Source organism: Orcinus orca, chromosome 3, assembly GCF_937001465.1.
Source record: "Orcinus orca chromosome 3, mOrcOrc1.1, whole genome shotgun sequence".
Lineage (NCBI taxonomy): Eukaryota > Metazoa > Chordata > Mammalia > Artiodactyla > Delphinidae > Orcinus > Orcinus orca.
The window spans coordinates 25,714,620-25,739,893 of NC_064561.1; the positions used below are offsets into that span (position 1 = coordinate 25,714,620).

The following is a 25,274-nucleotide window of genomic DNA, read 5'->3' on the forward strand; positions in this document are numbered from 1 at the left end:
AGTTGCTCCACGGCATGTGGGATCTTCCCGGACCAGGGTTCGTACCTGTGTCCCCTGCCTTGGCAGGCGGATTCTTAACCACTTCACCACCAGGGAAGCCCTGATTCAGTTCTTTATTGAGAAAAGCTAAGGAGCGACCAGCCCATCCTCTGCTTCTCACTTGTTAGGTCATTTTAGGAAGATTCTTAGCCCTCTCTGAAGGCTAGGGGGCTGAATTAGAAAAATGTTCTTCTCTGATGATTTCCAGGCCCCCAAAGTATGTTGGATGCCCATCCATGCTTTTTACCTGCTGATGGAGCAGGCGTGAAATCCATCCAGAGGATGGCTTCCTGGAATAGTTCCGGTCTCTGGATCTCCATGAGAAGCCAAGATGTGTGATTCACCACACAGCCACAAATGAATTCACGTTTCCCGGGGGTGGACTTTCTGCACGTTGAACCGAGCGGTTGGATGGCTATGTTTCAACTGAAAAAGGAAGTAGCCAAGACCCCTCTCTGCCCAGCCCAGATCCTCGGAAGAAATGACAAAACGACCTCAGCTTTCATCCCCTTGTTCGGCAGCCCCTGCGAGTGCTTCCTTCCTCAGAGAGCGTGGGAGGAGCTGCTGAGGCATCGCTCCTAAATTATTCCCCTTTTCAGGTCTTCAACCTGCTTCTAAATCGGCTGGGGTCTGCCACACCTGTGCCGCATCCAGATCCTTTAGCCTGACAAGCAAGCCCCTCCCATCTGCTTCCAATCTGCATTTGCCGCCGTAGCTGCTGGGACGTCCTTCCTTGAATCCCCTGCTTCTGGCACGTTTGTTCCCTGGCACATAGTAGGTGTGGAAATGGAATGGAATCAAAGAGTATGTCTTATGCTGGACTGCCTCTACGGTCCATTTCAACATGTAGTTCTTGAGTGTCAGGGACAAATGGTGCTCAAAGCCTTCCTATATGCCTGGCCCTGGTGGGGTGACCACTGTCTCGATTCGCTGAGGATTTTCCTGGTCCTGGCACTGGAAGACCAGAACTAGGAAACACCTGGGACAAAGGCAAAGCAGGATGGTTGGTCACCCTGCTGGATTAGACTACACATGCTCTATCTCTGTGGGACCTCCAGCATAGGGGCAGAGGATGACAGTAAACAAATTATCCCGCAAAGACATAAGTAATTACAAGCCATGGTGAATGCAGAAAAGAAGCCAGCACTGAGCTGAGAGCCCTGTGGGTACAAAGAGGAAAAGGCATAGTTCTGGCCCTGGAGAATCTCCTGGTTGCAGCCAGGAGAGAGAGGGACACACAGCTTATTTAATATCAAGTACCAAGTGCAATGGATCAGAAATCTACCCTCTCTTTTCTCTGTTCACAATGCACTGTTTCTATTTTAATTGCGGTTTCAAGCATCAGAATCCCATTCCGGTAAATTAAATAGATATACATCTATTGAAAGGGTATTACAAGGAAAAGCTGAAAAACTAGGCCTTGGAAGAGAGAGAAACGATTGCTTCTTAGGGAGTTGAGAGAGTAAGAAATATGCCAGAACAAAAAAACATGCCTTGTTCCATTTCCATTAGAAAAATTGTCTTGAGCCATTCTCTGCCCTTGGGTTTCTCTGCCCAATATTCTAATTCCAGGAAGAAAGAATTCAATAGCCAAGCCTGGGTCTCATGACAGCCCCTTGGCTAGGGGGGCACCGTGATTAGAAATCCACCAAAGTAGCTTGCGATGGGGGATGCGGCCCAGGGGGTGGGGGGCGGTGGGGGCTGCTAATGGACACCGAAGGGCCAGGATGCTGGGAAGGTGAGGGCTTCAGTCACCTGCTATCTCCTCTTCGCGAGGTGGTCCAGACACTGCCTTCCCTAGGGCTTCCAGCTCTGTGGTCACTGCCTTCCAAGGAGCTCTCTGCTGGACTTAGGTCCGGAATATTCTGTTACCATGGACAGCCCCATGCTGGCAGCCTCCTTCTCCAGGCACCTTGACCGTGACCACCTTGAAGCATGTGCTGTGTCCTTGGGTACAGCTGGTGCAATTCCTGTAACACTCTGTAAGCGCTGATGAGGACTTTCTGGAGAGTTCTAAGGAGCCCACTGCCCTCCAGCCAAACCAGTCTTCTTTCTGCTTCTTATATACTCAGCCTCCTTTGCTATCCCTTCCACCCATTTGCCTGCTTTGCTGACCTCATGGCACAGCAGTTCTCCATCAGGGGCAATTTTACCCTCCAGGGACATTTGGTGACATCTCGAGACAGTTGTGGTTGTCACACGAGAGAGTGGGCTGCCACCAGCATCTTGTGGGTAGAGGCCAGAGATGCTACTAAACATACTAAAATGCACAGGACAGACCCCACAACAAAGAATTATCAGGCCCCAATGCCAAGGCAGAGGAGTCCCGTGGCATGGCTAGATGCCCATGTCTCCGCTCAAAATTTCTCCACTCTAAGAGGCCTTCTCTGACCATCCACCCATTTCTTTCTCTCTCACCCCCTATTGTATTTTCCTAAAATGATTGTGTCTGTATATTCAGTTGCTTGTTTGGGGCCCGTCTCCTGCAGGAGGAGGTCAGCCCTAGGAGAGCGGGCCCCCATGGGGCTTATCCCCCACTGCCTGGAGAGCAGCAGCTGGCACACTGTGGGTGGCTCAATACAAATGTGTTGAATGAATGTTTAATAAAGGAGAGTGGCCTCAACTTCTCAAATAGCAGAAGTCAGAACACTCAGCTATGAAGCCCAGTTCCTCTAGGGCTGGCCATCTTTGGGTGCATTTGTTTATTTCCCCAGCCAGTTCAAATTCAGCCTTTGGCAAGTTTCTGAGGCCTCCTGGGCCTCAGTTTCTGCATCTGTTAAGTGGGGCTGTGATTATCAGCCCCTTCTTTGCAGAGATGTGGTAGAGATGAAATAAATGAACCCACAAAACACATAAGAAAATGCCTGACTCAGAAGCGCCTCTGTGAATGTCATCTCTCATCATCATCATGATGATGACTTGGCCGGAGTAGGTGGTGCAGATGATAGAATGGGCTCTGGGGCTCTCCCAGAAGATCAGGGGATTAATGCAGCTTGCAAGGCCAAAGCTGTCCCCACGTGGTTTGGCCAGCTCTTGCTTCATCCATGAAATAACCAGATGAAGCCTTTATCCATCTCTTGTTTTAGAAGGAGGCCATCAGAAACTGTGGATTTAATGTGGCAGGTGGTGCTGTCCTTGAATTATGAAACCAAAGGAGGAAATTAAAGTGCTCTGTTGCAACAGATATGGGCCAGCAGGGGTAGAGGGCAGTGGCTGGGGCACAAAGGAGAGTGGAGAAAGTGTTTCATCAGCTGGACAATGGCTATTCTTGAAGGTAGCTGGAGTCCTAGAATAATATGATTTTATAGCCTAAAATAATTTGAGGTTACCTCCTTCATTTTATATAGGCAAAGGAGGCCCAGAGAGGGAAAGTGACCCCGAAGGTCACAGAACCAGTTAGTGGCAGAGCAACCCACACTTCTTGTTTTATTGAACAGGGTAATTTTTTTTTGCTGCTTCAGGCCAAGGCCAGGGGCAGCCTCTGTCCCCAGGCATCCTGACTTTGCGCACCTCTGCTCTGCAGAGGCACAAGCACCCCGTGTCTCTTCCCAGCACATCAGGGGGACTATGAGTCAGAGTCCTGGAACCCTGTCTGTGTCCTAGAACCTCAGTTTGCTTATCTATAAAATGGGAATAATAATAGGCTCTATCTCACAGGGTCACTGTGAGAATTTGATGAGCTACCATCACATAAAGTATTTAGCCACGGGCTTAGCACATAGCAAATGCTGCATAAAATGTTAGTTCTTATTATGGCCTCAGAATTGACTTTAGGGTCCAAACGTTCTTAGGCTGTGAGCCCCTCAGAGGCAGTGCCCATCTATGGGACATCTTTTGTCCTCTATGCCTTGCCAGGCTATCGATGCCTGCCAGGGGCTCGGTAAAAGGTAGTGGCTGACGACAGCCCCCCTTAGGGACACCCATTTCTCATAGGCACCATGAAGCACCAGAAAATGCTGCCAGCAATGCATGTGACTTTTGTCACTAGTTTAGACTTTAATCCTAAACGGATAAAGCCACCCTCCTGTCCAATGGTGAACTGACCTCGTGATGAGGGCTGTGTTTGTTTTCCCAGCCTTTCTGGCAGCACGGAATCTTTCCCCAACTAGCTGTGGGCTATTTGCATTTAAATTGGTTTTCTCTCATTATAGAAATCTCTTAGGTCAGCTGGAGTTTCCATTTTCCTCGGCATCAGTCTGGAAGCTCCGTTTCTTGCTCGAGGGTCCCTCACGCCTTCCTCCCTCTTGCTGACAGGGAGATGTGCTTACGTATTCTCATCGTGGGGACCAGATAGCCTGAGAAAGTCACCCAAATCCCAGGCAGGCTTGGCGTGTTCCTCCCAGGAGAAGGTGGGGGCTGGGGGGACGGGCTGGAGGATACTGGCCCTGCGATTGCAGGAAGGAGACCCTGGGGTGGTTCAGCTTCAGCATCTCGGCCTCATTTTCTCATTTACTCAAAAAACATCGATCGACTAAGCCTGATGCTAGGCGCTTGGAATGCAGAGATAAATAAGACGCACTTACTGCCTCCCAGGAGCTCCCTGTCTAGCAAAGGAGAGGGAAAAGCAAAATAACACAAAAAAAATCATAACATAGTCCAATAATTGCTTTAATAAGGATCAGAATAGATTCCAGCCAGAGCACAGGATTTCAGGTAACGCTCATCATAAACCACGGTCACACATGTGCACGCACGTGCACATGTGCACACACACACTAGCTAACATGTTCATAGCACTCACCACGTGCCCGGAGATCTTTCTAAGCAGATAATACATGGTCTTTTACTTTGCTTCACTTTATTGTACTTCTCAGATCCTGTGTTTTTTACAAATTGAAGGTTTGTGGCAACCCTGTGTCAAGCAAGTCTACGAGTGCCACTTTTCTAATAGCATCTTTTTTTAATTAAGGTATGTACATTGTTTTCTTAGACACAATGCTATTGCACGCTTAATAGACTACAGTATAGTATAAACATAACTTATATGCGCTGGGTTACCAAAAAATTTGTGTGACTTGCTTTATTGCAATATTTGCTTTATTGTGTCGATCTGGAACCAATCCTGCAATATCTCCAAGGTATGCTTGTAAATACATAAATATATATATTTATACATAATATATAAATATATATTTAGTAGTATATTAATTTAATCTTCATGGAGGCCATAAAGGAAGTGTTATCATTATCATTGTTTTCTACATGAGGGAACTGAGGTACAGAAAGATGAAATCACTTGCCCAAGGTCATTGCTAATCAACTGTAGAGATAGATTTGAACCCAGGCAGTCCAGGTCCAGAGCCTGTGCTATTCATCCTGTGTTATAACCACACCTGACATAGAGCGATGTACTTTTGTGTTTTCTAGTCTAGTTCAGCTTTCAAGACGTGCTTGTCAAGATCCCCTACACTGCTATCCTGACCCATCTATGGGCCGCGGACCATGGTTTGTGAAGATTGAATTGAACTATAGAAGGAGGGCCCAAGTCTGCCTGGGAGAATCAGGGAGGGAAAAACAGGGAGAAGATGCTGTGGTAGATTTGAAGGATGACTAGAAATGTTCCAGATGGTGAGAGGAAGAGCAGAGTATTTCACTAAGGACGACTGTGCCAATCCCAAAAGTATAAGCAAGTGTGGAAGTCTAGGTCTGGGGGGACTCAGATTGCATGACAGTGCTCAGGTGTGATGTGGGCTGAGTAGGTGGTGAGCCGTGAGACTGGGAGACCAGCTGAGACCAGACCACGGCAGGCCTTGACTGTCATGTTCATGGGCTCTGTCCTGAGGGCAGGGGGAGCCATGGAGTGGTCGAGCAGGAGAGGAACATAGTTGGTTAGAAAGATCACTCTAGCTCTGGTGTGGAGGGCTGCCTGGACAGGGAGGCAAGGAGACAGTATAATCAATAGAACCAAGAGGTGTAAGAGCCCTACTTGACTGGGTATAATCGATAGGGTTAGGTGGGGGGGGGTTCCTGCAGAGAGGCACTCCTGCTGCCCAATGATGCGCTGTGGAGTTGCATCTACCCAGAGAAGATATCCTTATCTAATTCACCCAGACACCTTATGGGCTAGTGGTGGCTCTCGTGTGTGATAGTCAAGAGGGGCAGGGACAGGGCTTAACTAAGGCTGTGGCATTTGAGGAAGAGATGGGAGACCAAATGTATGAGATAGAGTGGGGCAAAGTAATCCGGTCTTGGTGATCAACCAGATGTCAGGGCTGAGGGAGAGAGAGATCGGACGGTACCCAGTGTACTGGTTGAGCTCAGTCAGCTTTAGTCCTGCTTCAATCTAACACCAGGGGTCGGCAAACTTTTCTGTAAAGGACCAGACAGAAAATATTTTAGACTTTGCAAGCCTTGTGATCTCTGTTGCAACTACCGAACTCTGCCATTATAGTGCAAAAACAGCAATAGGCAATACGCAAGCGAATGGGCATGGCTATGTTCCAATAAAACTTTATTTACAAAAACAGGCTGTGGGCCAGATTTGGCCTGAGAGCTGTCATTTACTGACCCTGCTCTGTGTCATCAGGTGGCCCAAGCACCAAGTAAGACGACCAACTAAATGTGTCAGGTGGCTGTTAAGGGAGAGAAAGGCTCACACCTCAGCAGGTACAGATAGACCTTATATCTCTCCTTGAATTATGCCCACCTGATCATAAAAACTCACTTGAAATTGAAGAGTCATTCCATCGTCTAGTCCCTGGAGCCCAGCTCTGGCAGGATGGAGGCTGATGTCTCACTGCAGATGCTCATTCTCTGTTACAGTCACAGTGGAGGTCCTGGGCTCATAATTCCATTAAATGCAATGCAACAGAAATACTAGCTCACCTTCATTGAATACTCACTCTACAACAGACACTGGGCTTTACCTGAATGACCTTCTTTAATGCTGACAAAACCTCTGTGAGGTGGGTAGGTACTATGACGTATCCCCTTTTACAGATAAGGAGACTGAGGTACAAAGAGGTTCAGTACTCTGAGGCTTGGAACCAGGCAGTCCAATCCCAGAACCTAGGTCCCCAACCACTCTCCAAAGCTGATGTCACAGGCCCACATGGACAACCACGGTCCTGATGGCAAACCCACATGCTAGCCCTAAAACATAGGATAAAGCTGGTCAAATGCTTGGGAATCTTTCGTCCTCTGGCCTGCGCGGCACTCTTATTAAAGACACGCAGTCCAGCAGAGATAAACCCATCTGCTTCCCAACCAAACCAAATCAACAAAGCAAAGCTCTCCAGGGTCTCTGTTATTGAGCAAAATGTTTGTCAGAAATGGGTCCAGATGAACAGATTGATATCTGAAGGCACTGCATCTAAGGAGGTGGGGACAGAAAATGAAAGAAGACAGCTGATTTCCATGTGTTCACTCTGCAAGCGTCCACAGAGGGCTTTGTGGTTCCCCGTCCCTGCCCTCCTGGAGGGCACTGGCTGGGAGGGAGCCAGACACAGAGCAGACCGTTCAAATGCCCTGGACATCATGCACATTGGGGTGAATCCAGGGTAGGCTAGGGACACAGAACAGGGACATCTGTCTTAGCCTGAGCAGAGGCACCTAGAGCCCAGCCCAGACGATCTGGCGCTGGAGTGGTGGTGAGGGGTATTCCAGGGGAGGGAACAGCATGATCCAAGGCAAGGGGGTTTGAGGTCTTGCTGGAGTGAAGGGATCACGTAGAAGGGATGTGGTTGGACATGTGGGAAAGCTGGCCCCCGGCAGTTGGCCTGGACCACTCTGGGCTGGAGGCTGCCTCAGTCTCAGCTCCCTTCTGCAACTAGAATAGCCTCGGAGTTCTAGATGATATCCAAATTGCTTGCCAGGAATATGGTGATGCCAAGAACACTCTGCATCTTGAAGTCGTAAAAACAAATGATAGTAAATCACTTCTATCACATCGTCCATTTCACCCTCACTTCCGGGGGCCATGTCTTGCCTCCACTTACTGACAGTTTGAAAGTGGGCAGGTATTCATATTTCTATCACCCCTGTTGCACTAGCCAAAATATTAACAGCTCTCGTTTGGGGGGCCCTCACGGTGGCTAGCAGTGAGCTAAGTGCTTTCAAAATATTAGCCTATTTAACGGAGAAGCAATCTGAGGCTCAGAGAGGCATCATAACTTGCTGAAGGTCATACGTTAGGAAGAGAATAGAGCCAGGATCCAAACACACATCTGCCTGACCTCCGAGCCCGGAGTCTTCCCGCTCGGCCTCTCTGCTTCGACATCATAGGATTTAAGGACTTTGTGGATTTCTGAGAGCATTTTCATCTATTATTATATTTGCTCCTCCAAAGAACCTTCTGAATATAGCAGGTAAAGAACCCTGGCTCAGAGAGGTAAAGTGTCCTCCCCAAGGTCACACAGCTTTTGAAGGGCACAACTGGAAACTTGAAGAGAGCTCTTACCATTCCAAAGCCAAAGCTCTATCTCCTTTATCATGGCTCCCAAGTCCAGAAAGAAGATGGACAGCTACTGTTCCACCCCTGGATGTTTCTTATTTAAAAAAAAAAACCCAAACTCATGTTCTTTCAATCTCTACATTGACAGGTATTCATCAAGCAATCAAAAGACAAATACCTAGGAGAGCAGAATGTGTAGATCACAGCAGCATGACCTCATAAGGAGCAGATTGTGCCAAGCAAATCTAATTTCCTCTGGCAGAGCGGCAGCCTGGGAGATAAGGCAAAAGGCACCGACGCTGTCGTTTCCCCGGTTCTGAAGCACAAGTTAGATTAGCTCCACAGAAACACCTGGGGGACGGGGAGGGGGGCAGCTCACCCCACACACACCCACAGAGGCACGCACACACGCACAGTCACTCACAGACACCAACACACACACACTTCTCCAAAGACACACATGCAAATCGATAGATGCCCACAAATGCATAGGCACAGACACACATCTATGCACACACCCCCAATTCAGACACACACAGTCACTTGGATACACACGCACACACGGAGACACACATAAATACAGACACATGCAGAGATATAGAGTCGCACAGAGAGAGACATACACAAGTACACATACACACATACCTGCATGCCTCCCCTCCTCATGCAAACACACAGACACAGAGGCACATGCACACGTTCATACACACACAGAAATAGAGGCACACACAGACGGTCGCAGACATACATCCACACACGGAGACGCACCCAGCATCCCCTTGCTGCCAGTAGGAGCCTACTCTTCTCAAAGCCCTCCTCTGTAGCCCTCAGATTACATCCTTCCCAAATGGGAGCCTCTGAAAACTGAATACCTCTCGGTGTCCGTGCATATTCTCGACCCTGCCTCGCTGGATGTCTTGATCCAGAAACTTGAAACACACCCTGGCGGCTGTGTGCTGTTGAGAAAGATTGCGGACTTTGGAGTCAGGCTGGACTGTGTTCCAGCTGAGGCTCTGCCAGTCAGTAGGTGTGGGAACCTGGGAAGGTCTCTTCACCTTTCTGAGCTTCAGTTTTCTCATCTGCAGAAAGGGCTGGTAGTCCCTGTGAGGAGCCCGTTGCACTGGAGCCCTTTGAAGTTCTGGCATTCAGCAGGGACTTGTCTGTGCCAAGTATTTTCCTTATTTGAATATCTGTCTTGTCCCCAGTCTGGAGGCACCTTGTGGGCAGGGGTCTTTACCGTTTCTACCCAAGTCAGTTTCCAGGGCTTAGCAGTGTCTGCCAAGCACATCGTAGGTACTCAGCAAATATTTGTGAAATGAATCAAACAAGTCTGTATCCTTAGTTCCTAGCGAGGGCTGGGCACAAAGTATGTGCTCAATTACAGTTAAAGTGTGTTGAGAAAAGCAATACACGAAAGTATAATCGCAACCATGGACCAAGTTCTAACTATATGCCAGGCATGCCCTTTACCGCATTCCACACTCTCCTCGAAACAGGCATTCATTCGTAGATGAGGAAACTGAGATCCAAAGAAGTTAAATAATTCACCCAAGTTTACCGGGCTTCCTGGGGGTGGCAGTTCAAACTCAGGAATCTGTTGAACACACACTCAAAACCTAACTCTAGTCTCCATGAATAAACATTTTCCCCTGGTGACACAACTCAACTGATGATGTCTACAGCCAACTCCGCTTCGGTTACAATGTGGAGTAACTCTTTAAGTGAATCATTACCTTCAATCCCGGGTTGACTTCTCAGTATCCAGCATCTGTCTGGCGCATCTTCCATATGGTCATGGTTGCGTTATAAAAGTATCACACCCCCAGACTCCCGATGTCTGCATTTCTCCTCGGTCCCTCTCAGCTGACAGCCAGCCATCCATCCATCCATCCATCAATTGATCTATCTCTCAATCTGTCATCTATCACCTGACCATTTTCCATTTAAGGCCCATTCTGTCCCCAGATGTTTTGCTTCTGTGTCCATATAAACCACACAGCCCCATCCTGCATCTGTCAAATCTGTTTTCCTCTCTCTTGCATTGGTACAATCCGTGGGTTTAAAACTCAACCAACCAGTAGGCCAATTAAGCTACTTTGCATGACAACCACATCTGGCAGTAATTGATGGCTCATGGTTAAGCACCTTGCAGATCCTGAAAGGTTGCTGCACTTGTATCAGCCTTGCTTCTGCACACCTCAGACAGGCTCAAATCCCCACCACCAGCCCCCACCAATTTCCCTGAAAAAAGAAAAAAGAGGAAGATTTCTTGAAGGATCTCTGCCTCTGTCCAGGCGCTGTGCAAAATGGAAACAGCCACAGGGCACGGAGGCCATAATTACCCCTCCCCACAAGGGAAAATTAAAACGTCCAAAGATAGTGGCCACCTCGCAGGCAGGGGGCCAGGGCAGGCAGCAGTGACTCATCGGCTGCGCCAGGCAGACACTCTTCCCCTGCAAGCAGGCTCCATGCTTACTCACAGCTTTGCCAGGCATACGATCAGAACAGAGCCATCTGAGGGCGAGGGAGGTTCTATTTCTGATAGCTTGAACCCTAACATGATGCAGGTGGGGTTGTTTTTTTTTTTTTAACATCTTTGTTGGAGTATAATTGCTTTACAATGGTGTGTTAGCTTCTGAACCTAGGGGCAGGACAGGAATAAAGACGCAGACATAGAGAATGGACTTGAGGACAAGGGGAGGGGGAAGGGTACACAGGTGGGTTTTAAGACTTTTCTTTTAAGTCACTCTCTTGCTTCCCAGTTTTGGCTCTATTCATTGGGATAGCCCTTGTGAACAGAATAGATTTTTAAAATATATATAGTATATAGATTAGCCAAGCAACCTATATTTTCCCTACCCTTGCCACCTCAAATCCCCCTCCCCGTCTCTCCCTCAGCATCCGAATGAAATTCTACCATGATCAGTTCATTTCATGGGATTGAACTTGGTCCTCGGTAAGGGGAGCGGTTATTCGTTAAAACAGCAACTTCTGCTTGTATAGAGCAGATGGGTGGGAAGGAAGGGATGCGAACACAGCAAAGGAGAGAGCCACTGTGGGCTGGGAACAGTGCCAGGCACTTTACAAAAGTCATCTCCTCAAACACTCACAGTACCCGACTGTCTCCGTTTTAGAGACGCTGAAAGGGACATTCAAAGAGGGGAAGTGACCTACTCAGCACTCGCAGAAAGACCAGGATGCAGGTTTGTTTGTCTCCAAAGGCTACACTCTCCCCTTGTACCCCCATCACCTCCCGAATGTTTTATACTCTTACTAAAATGCTGCTAGACACACTGCACTTTGTCCACCTTGGGATGAGAAATAAATGACATCTCAAGTGCCAATACTGATACACTGGTGGAACCAGGAAAATGTAATGTTTCCTGGAAAACTGGTCTATTTCACCGAAACATTGACGTTGAGGACACAGCACGCATCTGCTAGCAGGAGGGATCAGTAGAAAGACCAGAAGTCCAGAGGATGGTGGAGCAGAAAGCAAGCAAGCACCTGGGTCCCTGCTGGGATGGCTGAGCCCCTGAAAGCAGCCCTGGAACTCCCTTCTTCAGTGAATCCTAACATCTGTATTTATTTGGGCCACGAGTGCATGTTATGGTAATCTGCTGTTGAAACATCCTAGTTGATCACGGTCCATAGCAACTATTAGAAAGTATTGGAGGCCTTCCCTGGTGGCGCAGTGGATAAGGATCCGCCTGCCAATGCAGGGGACACATGTTCGATCCCTGGTCTGGGAAGATCCCACATGCCGCGGAGCAGCTAAGCCCACAGCTGTGCGCCACAGCTACTGAGCCTGCGCTCTAGAGCCCGTGAGCCACAACTACTGAAACCCGCGTGCCTAGAGCCAGTGCTCCGCAACGAGAGAAGCCAACGCATTGGGAAGCCCGCGCACCGCAATGAAGAGTAGCCCCCGCTCACCTCATCTAGAGAAAGCCCACGTGTCCCAACGAAGACCCAACGCAGCCAAAAATAAATTAATTAATTAAGGTACTGGAGTTCTGAGGCTGCCTCTCTGACATACTTCTGACATGAGTTTTGCTGCTCTAGAGCTTTCTGCCGAGAAGCTTCCTTATCCACAGGGTCCTAACTCCAAACTGGACTTCAGACTAAACGAATTCCGCCTCTTCACCAACCTTGGGGTTGCCGTCTTGCCAGCTCGGTAAACGGCACCGTCAGAGGTTGTGGAGTCGTCCTGAACTCTTGGCTCTCCATGTCCCCACATCCCCTCAGTTACCAAGTCCGGGTGGCCCTGCCCTCTAGTCTCCAGGGAATTGGTCCCCTGCTCGCCTTGCCTGTCTACCCACTGCAGCCCTGTCTTTCCTTGTCCAGGTGGCTGGTACCCTGACTCTAGCCCATCCTCCACCCCAGCTCAGAGAGAACATTCTAAAGCACAAAGCTGGCCGCCTCGCCGCATGCTTAAAAATCCTCTCATGGATCTACATTTCCTGAAGATAAAATCCAAATGTCTAGACCTGACATCTAAGACCTTTTGTTACCAGATCCCTGCTCACTCCTCCAACCTTATCTACAGCTGCTCCCCAAGGCACAACCTGCATTCTGTTCAAACAGGCGGCAGCCACCCAGAGGCCCGTCTCCATTCCTCCCCACCTTTAACCAGGCTCTTCCCTTGACTGAACGGCCCCTTCCTTGATTATCTCTCTCATTCTTCAGCTCAGCTCTGGCCTCCCAGGCCCACCCCCTCCCATCTGGTCAGCCCAGATGGGGCGCCTCCTCTGGTCCTCTATACCCTCTGGCGTCACTTATCACCTGGTGTCAGGAGGCTTTCTTGGCTTTGGGGTTTTTAAGACGAGATTCTCAGGAGATTGGAAAGATCTCATGGCTTAGTTAAAAACATTTGGAGGAAGAGTTGAGCAGAGCAAGGTGCTCCCCACTCCCCTGTTGGCCAGAAAAATGTCCCCCGGGGCTGTACAGAAAAGGACTAGGAAGAGGAGGAATGAGAAAGTTGCTGTCCCGGCTAAAAAGGGCTGCATGCTCTGCTCCCAGGGCCAGGTGTGGGGACAAAGACAAATTTCCCAGAGGGACAACCTGTGGGATCTCTGAGCAGAAGGGAAGGAGGACCCCCAGGGAGGAAGGAAAGCCCAAAAGAGCAGAAGTGTCCACATGGCATGTAGGCGATTGGGAACTTAGACATCTCAGAGTTTCCCACAATCCTGTGAGGCATAAGAAGTAATACAATGACTCCTGTGAGCCCCATAATGTCACGGAGGTAACAGGGTCACCTGATCTGAGACAGGGCACAAACATGGTGACCTGCATTGACCAATGGCTGAAAGATAAATGCCACTGAAACTGACATCGATGACCGGTGGCCTCCCTCCCATCACCTTTGCACACCAAGCACAGATGTGATTGCCGGGGAATGGAGGGGATGGATTGGCTGTGACTCAGCTGTGATCCAACCCGGCAAAATGGAGGCTCAAAACAGAAACTGAACTTAGTTCGGTATAATAAAGAAATACCTATTTTCTATTTATCCCACACCTGAGTTTGTAGACTGAAAATCATACCCATTACAAGTGAATGAAGGAATGAATACAGTCGATCAAAGAAGCTTCGCCAGAAAAACACATGTATTCAGAGCTGGGTCCTGACCTGAAATAGGGGTCTGTCTCTTTCCCCTATTTGGACTTCTGGGGCAGCCCAGTATGAGATGTCAAGAATCTGTGAGTTGGGCTTCCCTGGGGGTGCAGTGGTTGAGAGTCCGCCTGCCGATGCAGGGGACACAGGTTCATGCCCCGGTCCGGGAAGATCCCACATGCCGCAGAGCGGCTGGGCCCGTGAGCCATGGCCGCTGAGCCTGCGCATCCGGAGCCTGTGGTCCGCAACGGGAGAGGCCACAACAGTGAGAGGCCCGCATACTGCAAAAAAAAAAAAAGAAAAAAAAAGAATCTGTGAGCTAGGGACTTCCGTGGTGGTCCAGTGCGTGGAACTCCACGCTTCCGATGCGGGGGGCCCAGGTTCGATCCCTGGTCGGGGGAACTAGATCCCACATGCATGCTGCGACTAAGAGTTCGCATGCCGCAACTCAACATGCTGCAGTGAAGGTCCTGCATGCCAAAATAAATAAATGTTAAAAAAAAAAATAATCCGTGAGCTAGATCCAAAGTCCGTCTGCTTGATGATTACAGCTACAGCTAAAGGGTCCCAATGCAGCCAACCTCATAAGAGAGAGAACTGAATGGTCAGGGTCCAGGCTTCTGCTTGAAGGTAACCTCCTGGGCTACCCAGGGCTGAGTGAAGGCACCCCTCCTTCCCGTGACTCAGGGGAAGGGTGGTCAGGAGGGGCTTCTCTGCAAAAATGAGGCTGGAGAAGAAATCTGAAATTAGGCAGTGAGGAAGGGAAGAGCTACCAAGCAGACAGAACTGTACGTGCAAAGGCCCTGTGGTAGAAAGGAGCTGGGCTTGTTCATTGAAGGAAATAGACTCCTATGTCAGGAACCCAGAGAGAGAAGGTGAGTGATGAAGCAGGACATTGATTGGTGCTTCTAAAACGTTCCCCCCTCCCTCCCCTTTAGTTGGGCTGGACCTAGTGACTTGTTTATAACAAATAGAATGAGATAGCAATGGGATGCCACCTCCAAGATTAGGTTATAAAAGACCTCTTGCTCCCACTCTGTCTCTGGTTTTCTCACTTGCTTGTTCCGATGAAGCAAGCTGCCATATTGTAAGCTGCCCTACGGAGAAGCCCTCGTGGCAAGAAACCGAGGAAGCTTCCGGCCAACAGCCAGCAAGGAGCTAAATCCTGCCAACAACCGCATGAGTGAGCTTGGAAGCAGATCGACCCTGAGTTGAGCCTTGAAATGACTGCAGCCTCATCGGATAACTTGGTTGCAGCCTTGTGAGAAGCCCTGAGCCAGAGGACCCCAGCTTCTCACAGAGGACACCCACATTCCTGACCCACAGGAACTGTGATGTAATAAACCCATGTTGTTTTCTGAGTCACTAAGTTTGGGGGTCATTTGTTACACAGTGATAGAGAACTAATGCAGCTGATAAGGTAGGTAGGTGGGAGATAATGCAAAATATTTTCGATTTCAGTGGTCAGTCTTAGGGTTTTTAGTAAATTCTCCACATGGAACTTGTGTGTAATTCACCTAAGCTTCTGACTCTGAACCTTTCTGATTCATTAAATCTAGGTAGCATTTGAAGTTGGATGTAAGCTAATGCTAGATTTTCTAACATGGAAGCGGTAGGGGGCAACAGGAGGTTGGAAGGGAGACAGGAACTCACCTTTGCTGACAACCTATGGAGGACCAGGTTCTCAAGATGCTTTTGGTTCCTGGGGAAATATTCCCAGTGTTGACCTAGGCAGCCCTTTCCAGTGAAATTGAAGAAGCTTTGAATCGGCTATGGAAGGGACAACATTCTCCCATTTCTCCTTATTAATAGAACCCCTATATTATTGGGGGGTCCACTCACCCAGTCCATTTCCCAGCCTCCCTGGCTGTAGGGGGAGCCAATAAGCTATAAGCAGAAATCATTGGATGGAGTTTCTGGTAGGTTTTTGTTTGTTTGTTTTTAAAATTTTTAAATGCTGACTCATCTGAGAGGTGCACGCTCTTATACTTCTCTTTCTCCTTGCTGGTGCCTGGAATGGTGGCATGATGGCTGGTGCTCTGGCAGCATTTATGACCATGCAATGACCTTCACAGTGGAAGCCACACTGTAAGTACAGCGGAACCAAAAGATGGAAGGAGCCTTGGCTCCTTGGAGGGAACTGCTAGGGAGCCACCATTCCAGTCCTCAACTGTTTGCAGTTTCCTATGAGTGAAAAATAAATCTTTATCTTGTTTAAGCCACTATTATCTAGGTTTTCTGTTACAGGGAGCTGAAAAACCAGTCAGTCCTAAGTGATATACTTGCATTCTAAGTAAGGTATTTAAGCAGGATTTGGGGATTTCACTTTTAAATTGCCAAGATTCCAGACGCTCAGAGAAAGATTTTCCTTTATGCCCCTCTTGGTTAAAAAGTTATTAGTATGCTCTCCAGAGGAGAGGGGGACTAAAATTTCCTGAGCTTTACCCCATGCAGGGTAGTCTACCCATTATTTGTACTTACCTCACAGTGTATTTGTGAGATGGGATTATCATCCCATTTCACAGATGAGGAATTGGAGGCTCAGACAGATTATATCACCATCCAAGGAACACAGCTAGGATTTGAACCTGGAGCTGTCTGACCCCACAGCCCATACTTTTTCTGTTGCTTTCCGACTGTCTCCCAGGTCTAGAACTCTGAGTCCCAGTTCAGGCAGAAGGTGGGGTCAGTCAGACCTTTCTGAGGTCCCTGGATCAGGCTGCCCAGCCCTCACCCAAATCTTCCAACTGCAGCCACCGACTGAAGGCTTCTCCGCTGCAAGGTGACTAAAGCAGACGGCCCAGCTGGTCCTCTCCCTAACTCACTGTCATCCTGTTTACTGGCCATCTGGCCCTCATCTCTGTGATTCTCTGACTGTCTCTCCTCAAGGACCCTCTTAAAGGGACCGAGGCCCTCCTTGGTTTCATAAAGGACCTCCATTCCTAAGCAAATACATGCCCAACCTTGACCAGGGCAAGCCTGACAAAGAAAAGGCCAAAACATCAGGGATTTCTGGTAGCAACACAAGTCTATTTCTAACCTCAGATTACAGCATTCAAAAGGATTACCTGTTCTAAGCAAACACACTCCCACTCCAGGGCAGGAATGAGATCAGAGCCACCTGACTCCTTGGCAGGATCCAAATATTCTCCATCGAAACTTGCTTTACCCTGTTCGAAACTCCTCTGTCTATCCCAGGAGAGGCTGGAAATACACTCTTTCTAGGAGCTGTTGGAAAATTAACCCACATTAGGAGAGACCTAGGTGATGCTGAATTGGGGACAGGAAGGTCCATTTGAAAGAAAAAAAAAACATGTTCTTTGTAACCAGGACAAGGCTAAACATGCCTTCTCTCCATTGGTCCAAATCTATGCCAGCCTCCCACTGGCATCCGTGGGTGTGCTGAGAACAAGCTATGGATTTCTATAGAGACCGTCACCATGGCACTAGGGGCCTTATTGTGCTATTTCAAGAGGGAAAATAATCAAAAGGTCAAAGGAAGAAAATCTACCATAGAGCTTTTCAAACTACAAATATTTATTAATGCTTTAGTGAGTGCCTGGCACCGCATTTGATGCCGGCCAGAGCAAGATGGGCTGGGAGAGATGACCTGTCTTGCAGCCCCCAGGAGTTAAGCACAAGGCTGGGCACTGCCCATCCGTCGTCATCTGATTTCTTTCTCACGACAACCTCAAAACGGCAACAGTGTAATCCTCATTTTGTCAACTGGGGAAAAAATGAAGTTAAGTAACTTGCCCACGGGCATCTGGGATTTGCAATCAGGACTGTGATACTGGACCAGACCGAATCCCAGCAGAGGGTCCGCTCGTGGGTGGGGGGATTCTGTATGGAAGTACTGCTTGGTCTGTTTACGGAGACATGGGGTGAATTAGGAAGCCGACGGGGGAGGAATCAAGATGGTGGAGGAGTAGTACGTGGAGCTCACCCCCTCCCATAAATACATCAAAAAATACATCTACAGGGCTTCCCTGGTGGCGCAGTGGTTGAGAGTCCACCTGCCGATGCAGGGGACACGGGTTCGTGCCCCGGTCTGGGAGGATCCCACGTGCCGCGGAGCGGCTGGGCCCGTGAGTCATGGCCGCTGAGCCTGCGCGTCCGGAGCCTGTGCTCCGCAACGGGAGAGGCCGCAACAGTGAGAGGCCCGCGTACCGCAAAACAAACAAACAAACAAACAAACAAAAACATCTACAAATGGAAGGATTCGCACAGAACATCTACTAAACGCTGGCAGAAGACCTCAGAGTTCCAAAAGGGCAAGAAAACCTCCATGTGACTGGGTAGGACAAAAGAAAAAAGGAAAAAAAAAAAGAGAGAGAGAGAGAGATAGGGAGCCGACAGAGATGTCGAGGCAGCTGGGAAGATCACGGACAGAATCTCATACCTTCTGTTGGCCTGAGGGGTAAGGAAAGAAAACACTGTTACCAGCCCAGTGGGGACACTGCAGGGGAGAAAGGGACCCTGGGCTTGCGGCTGGGCAGAGAGTGGATGGGAGGGGGGTGGCAAATGGAGAGCCACCAGCACAGGGACACCTGCTAAGCACACCTGGAGCATGCTCCCCCCCCCCGCCCCGGGTGATGCCGAGCCCCATCCAAGCATCTGAGGATGGAAGGGGGATGCTTCATTGCAGAAACTGGCGATTACTGCGCTAATCCTGGTGAACAACCACCAAACCCAGTGGCTTACACTAACAAGCATTTTTTTCTTGCTCACGCATCTGAGGACAAACTATGCCCCTGCTGGGGTCGCCTGGGCTGGGCTCCAGGCTCCAGGGTGAGTTGGGTCTGCGCCACTTGCTGCTTATCCCATGTGGACCAGGAGACATGATTTTCTCATCTCAGATGACAGGCATACGGAAGACCAGACCTCACAAGCACACCGAGACACTCTGCTCACCTCGTGTCCACCCACATCCCATAGGTCAGCGCAAGTCTCTTGACCAAGCCCAACAGTGTTGCCATGGGGAGATAAAGCTACCTGACCGAGGAGCACTGAAAACCCAGGAGGTGAAGGGTACGATGTATAATCCTGTTCTATGGGAAGGAAGAACTAGAAGCAATATTTTAATCTACCATCTTCCCCAAAGGAAAATAAAAATGTTAATACCAAAAGAGGAACAGAGGCAGATTCAAAACTACCCAGGTCCACCACAGTGGTCTCATGGACAAGCTGGAGACGTTTGGGGGGATGAGAGTATGTTTGCTGGATTCCTTGGGTCAAGATTCAAAAGTCAGTGAGTCGGTAGAGGCCGGAGAGGGGCAGGTCTCTAGCAGAAACGTCAGGACTCTGAACTCAGCAGTATCCTATTCATGACATTGATGAATGTCATGATGATTAAATTCCGGAAGTTACAAAGTTAGGGGTCACAGCCCAACCTAGGGTCCTGAGATACTCGGAACCCTAAAATGTTGTGAATGGCATGTATGAGAGACTGAATCCAATCACATGATGTTCACAGGGTAGTTATAGGTCCTGCCCGTTGCGACTCAAAACTTGACCACAGGGATACCAAACTGGGGGTTTTCACTTAATCCTGTGCTTCTTAGTACAGCCCCTCTCTGAGCCTCAGCTGTCTCATCTGCAAATGGAGCTGATAAGACCTGCGCTGGAGAGATGGGGTGAAGTTTGTGAACAGCACCGTACGGGAATTGGGCCTGGAATCCAGGAGGGGCTCCAAGCACGTGGGTGCCTGCACACTTTGCCTGAGTAGCGGCAGCAGGTGTGCCTGTCAGCTAGGGGTTCTAGTTGACTCAAAGGTGATGCTGTGCTGGGTGTGCCCAGCAGGAAGTGCAGGAAGTGCTCACTATGGCAGGTGAGAAGCCGGTCGCAACGCTCCTTAGCCCTCCTCTGCAGTGGCCCATTCGACTTCAGGTATCTTGCTTCGAAGGGGACTTTGATGAAGGCTAGTAGGTCTAGGAAGTGTCCCAGGAAAGGGACAGGAACTCCACATTCTTTCTAAGAAGAAGATCGAAGGAATCAGGGATCTCGAGTGAGGACAGAGTCACGATGCCAAGCATTTGCCAGAGAGAAGTTGAATGGAGTGACTTCTATTTGGGGAATGCGGCAGGCAAGGCTGGATCCAAGGTTGGAGCTGCTAGATGCAGATGGCAGGCTGTGGATTGGGGCTCAAAGCAGGGAGGGACTTTGCACCCATCAGAGTGGCCTGAGTTTGGAATGCACGGCCTTATCACAGGGCTTGGGTCAGACGCGTCTTGTTCAAATCCTCGCTTAGCTGCTTCCTCCCTGTGTGACCTTGGACAAACGCTCCATTTCTCTGGCCTCTGCCTGGGTCAGAGTCTTGGTCACATAAAATGCTAAGGAAGGGGTAACAGATGGCAAAGATTCTCTGATTCTGTCTGCCGGTAAGAATCACCTCTTCCTCCAGAACCAGGCGGGAGGCAGAAGCCATATGAGGGGAAATATTGACACCCCCCTTGGGACCGGGGGAGCGTGAGACAATGTGAGGGTCATCGTCTATTGCCCCCTTCCCAGTAGAATGGCAATCTCTCAGGAGAGAGGAAGGATGAGGGCGCTGTTTGACTTTTTGGGCTATCCCCCCAGGACCTAGCACTAGACCTGACATAATGGCGACTTTGATCAACATTGGAAGGAAAGAAAGAAAGAATGTGGGAGGGAAGGAGGGATAAAGGAGAACATTCTATGTGCTCAGCGCTCCTCCCTTACAGAATCTTATCTTCCCAAGAACCTAATAAATTAGGAATTATCATCCCCCATTTTCCAAATAAGTACAAATTGGGCTCAGCAAATTGCCTTTTGCAATTTATGAGACCTTGGGCAAGTTACTTAACTTCTCTGTGCCTCAGTTTCCTCATCTGAAAAATGGAGGTAATAATAACGTCATCTAGCTCATAGACGTGCTGTATGAGTACTCTGTGTTAAACCTTGACTAAACCCAGTGTCTGACTGGAAGATTTTTTTTTCCTTCCATGCCATTCACCTCTACAAATATTTAAGTGCTTCTATCACTGTCATCAGTGCCTGATATATAAATTAATTTTCTTTCCCAGGTTGATGGTTGAGCACAATTTTGGTAAGCCACAGCTGTCCACGTAGCTCTAAGGCGGATTATTTTGGAGGATGGTGAACATGTGGCACACAGCAAAGGAGGGAAAATCACTATCATAAAATAGCGTCAAAGCAATAAATGCAGATCATGGGATTCATGAGGACGACAACGCAACAGTGTCCATGAATATTCAATCAGGTCGGCTTCCAGGAGTGTGGTCTGGAATTTGCAAGCAGGCTCTGTGGTTTGGGCTTGCAAGTAAGGCACATGCAGGAATGAAACTGACTCCTGCACCTGGGCAGCCCTCCAAGCTGCAATTTCTGCCTTGCCAACTCGAAGCAGGTGGTGTGTCAACCAAAGGGACCAAGGGCCACCCGCCCAGAGTGCCCCACATGGCCAGCGGCTCCCCTGGCACTGATCTGAGCTGATGCCATTAGCAAGGGCCAAAAGTCACTTGGCCTGCTAGGGAAGAGCTGGGCTAGAGTGAACCGATCTCCAAGCCCCAAGCTGTCCTCCAGCCCCTCTCAGGGACAGGTCTGGGAGCAGGTCAGGTTTCTGGCTGCTGTGGCCTCTCTAAGCACATCCCGTTACACTCCAGCAATGCCTGCCTAAGGCAGGGACACTCAGTTGGGGGAGGTCAGCCTTTGGCTCTGTGGAACCTGGGGTGAGGGCCATTCGACGGGGCCTGGCAGTATCCGCCCCTGCATCCAGGCCTATGGCTGCTACTTGAAGATGCACTACAGGGGGAATGCCTGGTTCGAATCCTAGGTCTGCCGCTTTCTAGCTCGAGCGATTCAGCCTCTCTGAGCCTCAGTTTTCTCATCTTTAAGTGTGCGGATATAAAAGTATCCAGCTCTTGCATTTATTAGGAGACACAAGTGATATAAGCCATGCAAAATGTTTTGCATAGTGCGTAGCCCACACTTAGTGCTTAATAAGCCTGAGCTACTTTTATCGTTTCTTCCTATTGCTGCTGTTCAGAGTATGTTCCTAGGAAACAGAGTTCCGCATTGTATTGGCCAAGGTCATCTCTGTTAGACCCAGATGGAACAGTGAGATAGTATAATGTCCAACCGTCTCTTAGAGACTGAGACTGCGGGGCCCACCAGATAAGCAACTTCCTCCAGGTCACACAGGTAGCTAGCTGGTGGTTGGGTTGAACCCGAATCCAGGCCTTCTGAGGCTCCTCCTCTGCCTCTTCCTCTCCCCACCCCCCTCTTCACTGCACTCGCCAGCAGACAAAGTGTTTGCATGTGTGTCTGTGCCCATCATGCCAGGCTCCTATGAGCCCAGATCTGAAGCCACGTGCAGAATAAAGGGAAGCAGGGCCATGCAGCCTCCTCTCATTTGTCTTTGTCCTTCTCTCTTGCAGCGCATTCTGGGAACCTCCTCTAAGCTCTGGGAAGCCCTGACAATTAGCAGCCTTCTGCCGGACTTCTTAATGTCCAAAGGAAATCAGCACAGGCAACTTCTCCAGATTTCAATTTGCCCTCAAATTTCAGCCCCAAGCCTCAATAACATCTCTGTTCCTCACTCCCTCCATTTCAAAGGAGAGTTGGAGAGACACACCTGCCTTTGGCTTCTTTTTGTGAAAGTTAAAGCAAATGCCCAGGGCACAGGTCTTTTCTCTTCACAAGGAAGAGGAAAGGAAGAGCGGGCTTTGTAAAAATCATTCCCCAGGCACTGAGATTGCTGCTAAAGCTTGAAGGTCACCTGTGTTGTTATGAATGTTATTTTTTTTCCATAAACCTGAACTGAATTGTAGTCCAGACAAAACAATGTCTGCCTCAAAACAAAACAAACCTAAACCTGTAAGCCACGAGATATAGGATGGGGGCAGGGGCGGGGTGCAAGGAGGCACAGGCTTTGAACCCAGACAGATTTTGGTTTGATTCCCAGCTCTGCCAAGCACTGGCCCCAAGTCCTCGACCACATCACTGCACATCTCTGGACCTCTGTCTTCTCATCCGAAAAACAGGGACAACACTGTCTACCTCAATGATTCTTTGTCAGAGCCTTTGACCAAAATGAGATGATATATGAAAAGCCCCGGACACAGAAGCACAATCAATAAGAGTTTTCATTAAGTGTGACTGCCACTATGGGGTCATCAATCCCCCAGCAGCATTTAAAGCAGAGTTCCAGGATGGTTCTGCTGCTACGAGGAACCTTGAAAAATCACTGAACCTCTAAACCTCATTTTCCAGATAAGGAGACTGAGGCCCAGAGAGGTAAATTAGAATGGAAATAGGGGGGCAAAAGCTGGAAATGTCACAGAAAGTCTGTTCCAGGGCCAGTACTGCTGACTCAAGGGGCTGGAGAGGGACAGACAAGATGATAAGGATTTTCGAAACTTATTTACAAAGCCACGCCCACAACCTCGACGCCGGTGACGTCAGTGCCTCAGTCAAGTGCCCCAGTGATCCCACCGCAGGATTTGCAGCGGGGTTCAAGGCTGTGGGCGGACTGACTGGTCAGCAGAAGGGGTCCTTTAGGTCAGTTCCCTTGCCGTGAAGTGAAAATAATACCTCCATCTCAGGCTAGTCGTAAAGACAAATACTATGCAGAATAAAATAGCTGCTAACTCTTCTGAGTGGCAGGCACTATGCCGACTGCACCCCAAACATTCGCCATTGGTCCCCAACAGCCACAGGAGGCAGGAGTCAGTCATTTCCTCTCATTTGACAGATGGAGAAGCTGAGGCTTGTGGAGATGAAATAACCCACTCAAGGTCACACAGCTGCTAAGTGGAAGGAAGAGTGGGCCTTGACCACAGTCTGTCTGTCAGATTCCTGATTTCTGTGCTCTTACTCATGGCACTGTTCTGGACACAGCTGGTGGGCCCTCGGTAAGTGGCCACCACAACCAGCAGTGACAGGGGACAGCTCTGCCACCCCAGAAGGAAAGGAAGGCCACTGACACGCAGACCCTTGTACTCAAATTGTTTGGGTCTAGCAGACTGTTACTGAGTCCAGGCTCATACTACTTGCCTCAGGACAGGCCAATAAATCGGGAGACGAGGTGTTGGGGCAGGGAGTGTTGACTTTATCTGGAAAGCCAGCAAACAGAGAAGATGATGGACCCGTGTCCCAAAGAACCATCTTTCCTGAGTTAGAATTCAGGCTTCTTTTATGCCAAAAGGGGAGGGGTGTGGCTGATTGTTGCAAACTTCTGGGTGCTGGAATTCTTTGCTCTTACAGCTGTCCATGCAGGTGTGGTCACAATGTTCCTATAAACTTCCAATGAGACAAATGTTATTCTCTGTTCTGCCACTTTTTATCTCTATATGAATGCAAAAATGTTGTTCCTTTAAAGGTCAGAGCCTTGAGAATGGGCTACCTTGTATTTTTCAGGCTATTGGCAACATTCTTAACTTGTAGCAAAAGCAACAGAATGCAAAGGTTAAAGTAAAAGAAACAGATCCAATATGGAGTCAGATTTGTTCTTCCCTATTACAGTCCATCCTTCCTAACACCTCTGAGTGGACTGGCTGGGAGGGACAATGAAAGGACAGGCTTCTTGCCTCCTGTCTTAGGCGGCTAGGGCTGCCACACAAACCACCACAGACTGGGGAGCTCAAACAATAGAAGTTTATTTCCTCACAATTCTACAGGCTAGAAGTCCAAGGTCAAGGTGTCAGCAGGGTTGGTTTCTTCTTGTAGAGGGTCGCCTTCTCCCTGTGCCTTCGAATGGGCTTCCCTCTGTTGTCTCTGTCCTTACTTCCTCTCTTTATACGGCCATCGGTCATATTGGAACGCATTTTAACCTAGTTACCTCCGTAAAGACCCTATCTCCAAATACAGTCACAGTCTGGTACTAGGGGTTTCTTGTCCGTCTCCTCCATTAAAACGTCAGATTCACGAAGACAGAAATTTCAGTTTGTCCCAACTGTATCCCCAGCACTAAAAATGGCACCTGGGTCAGGGGATGGGGCAGTGGAGGGAGGGAGAAATAGTTGGAGCATAGGGGATTCTGAGGTCAGTGAAACTAGTCTATGTGATACATGTCATTAGGCATTTGTTCAAACCCAGAGAATGCACAACACAAAAAGTGAATCCTAGTATAAACTACTGACTTTAGTTAATAATAACGTATCAATATTGGCTCATCAATTGTAACAAATGTACCTCACTAATGCAAGACATTAATAATAGGAGAAATGGGGTTCGAGGGTTTAGAGCAGTC

At 48.9% G+C, this 25,274-nt stretch overlaps 3 long non-coding RNA genes across 3 annotated transcripts in view; 1 reads left to right on the forward strand and 2 right to left on the reverse strand.

The window, feature by feature from the left end:
* The window catches only part of LOC117202224 (uncharacterized), a 157,657-nt gene that overhangs the window by 19,767 nt on the left and 112,616 nt on the right, over positions 1–25,274 (reverse strand). The gene's annotated exons all lie outside the window — the stretch shown is intronic.
* On the reverse strand, positions 4,631–11,116 carry LOC125964024 (uncharacterized). The gene is made up of 2 exons (XR_007476526.1): positions 6,686–11,116; positions 4,631–6,348 (listed from the first exon to the last, which is right to left on the reverse strand). It is a non-coding gene; the product is annotated as an uncharacterized LOC125964024 (long non-coding RNA).
* Positions 10,890–25,001, forward strand: LOC117202223 (uncharacterized). The gene is made up of 4 exons (XR_004484435.2): positions 10,890–10,998; positions 11,566–16,132; positions 21,091–21,287; positions 22,462–25,001. It is a non-coding gene; the product is annotated as an uncharacterized LOC117202223 (long non-coding RNA).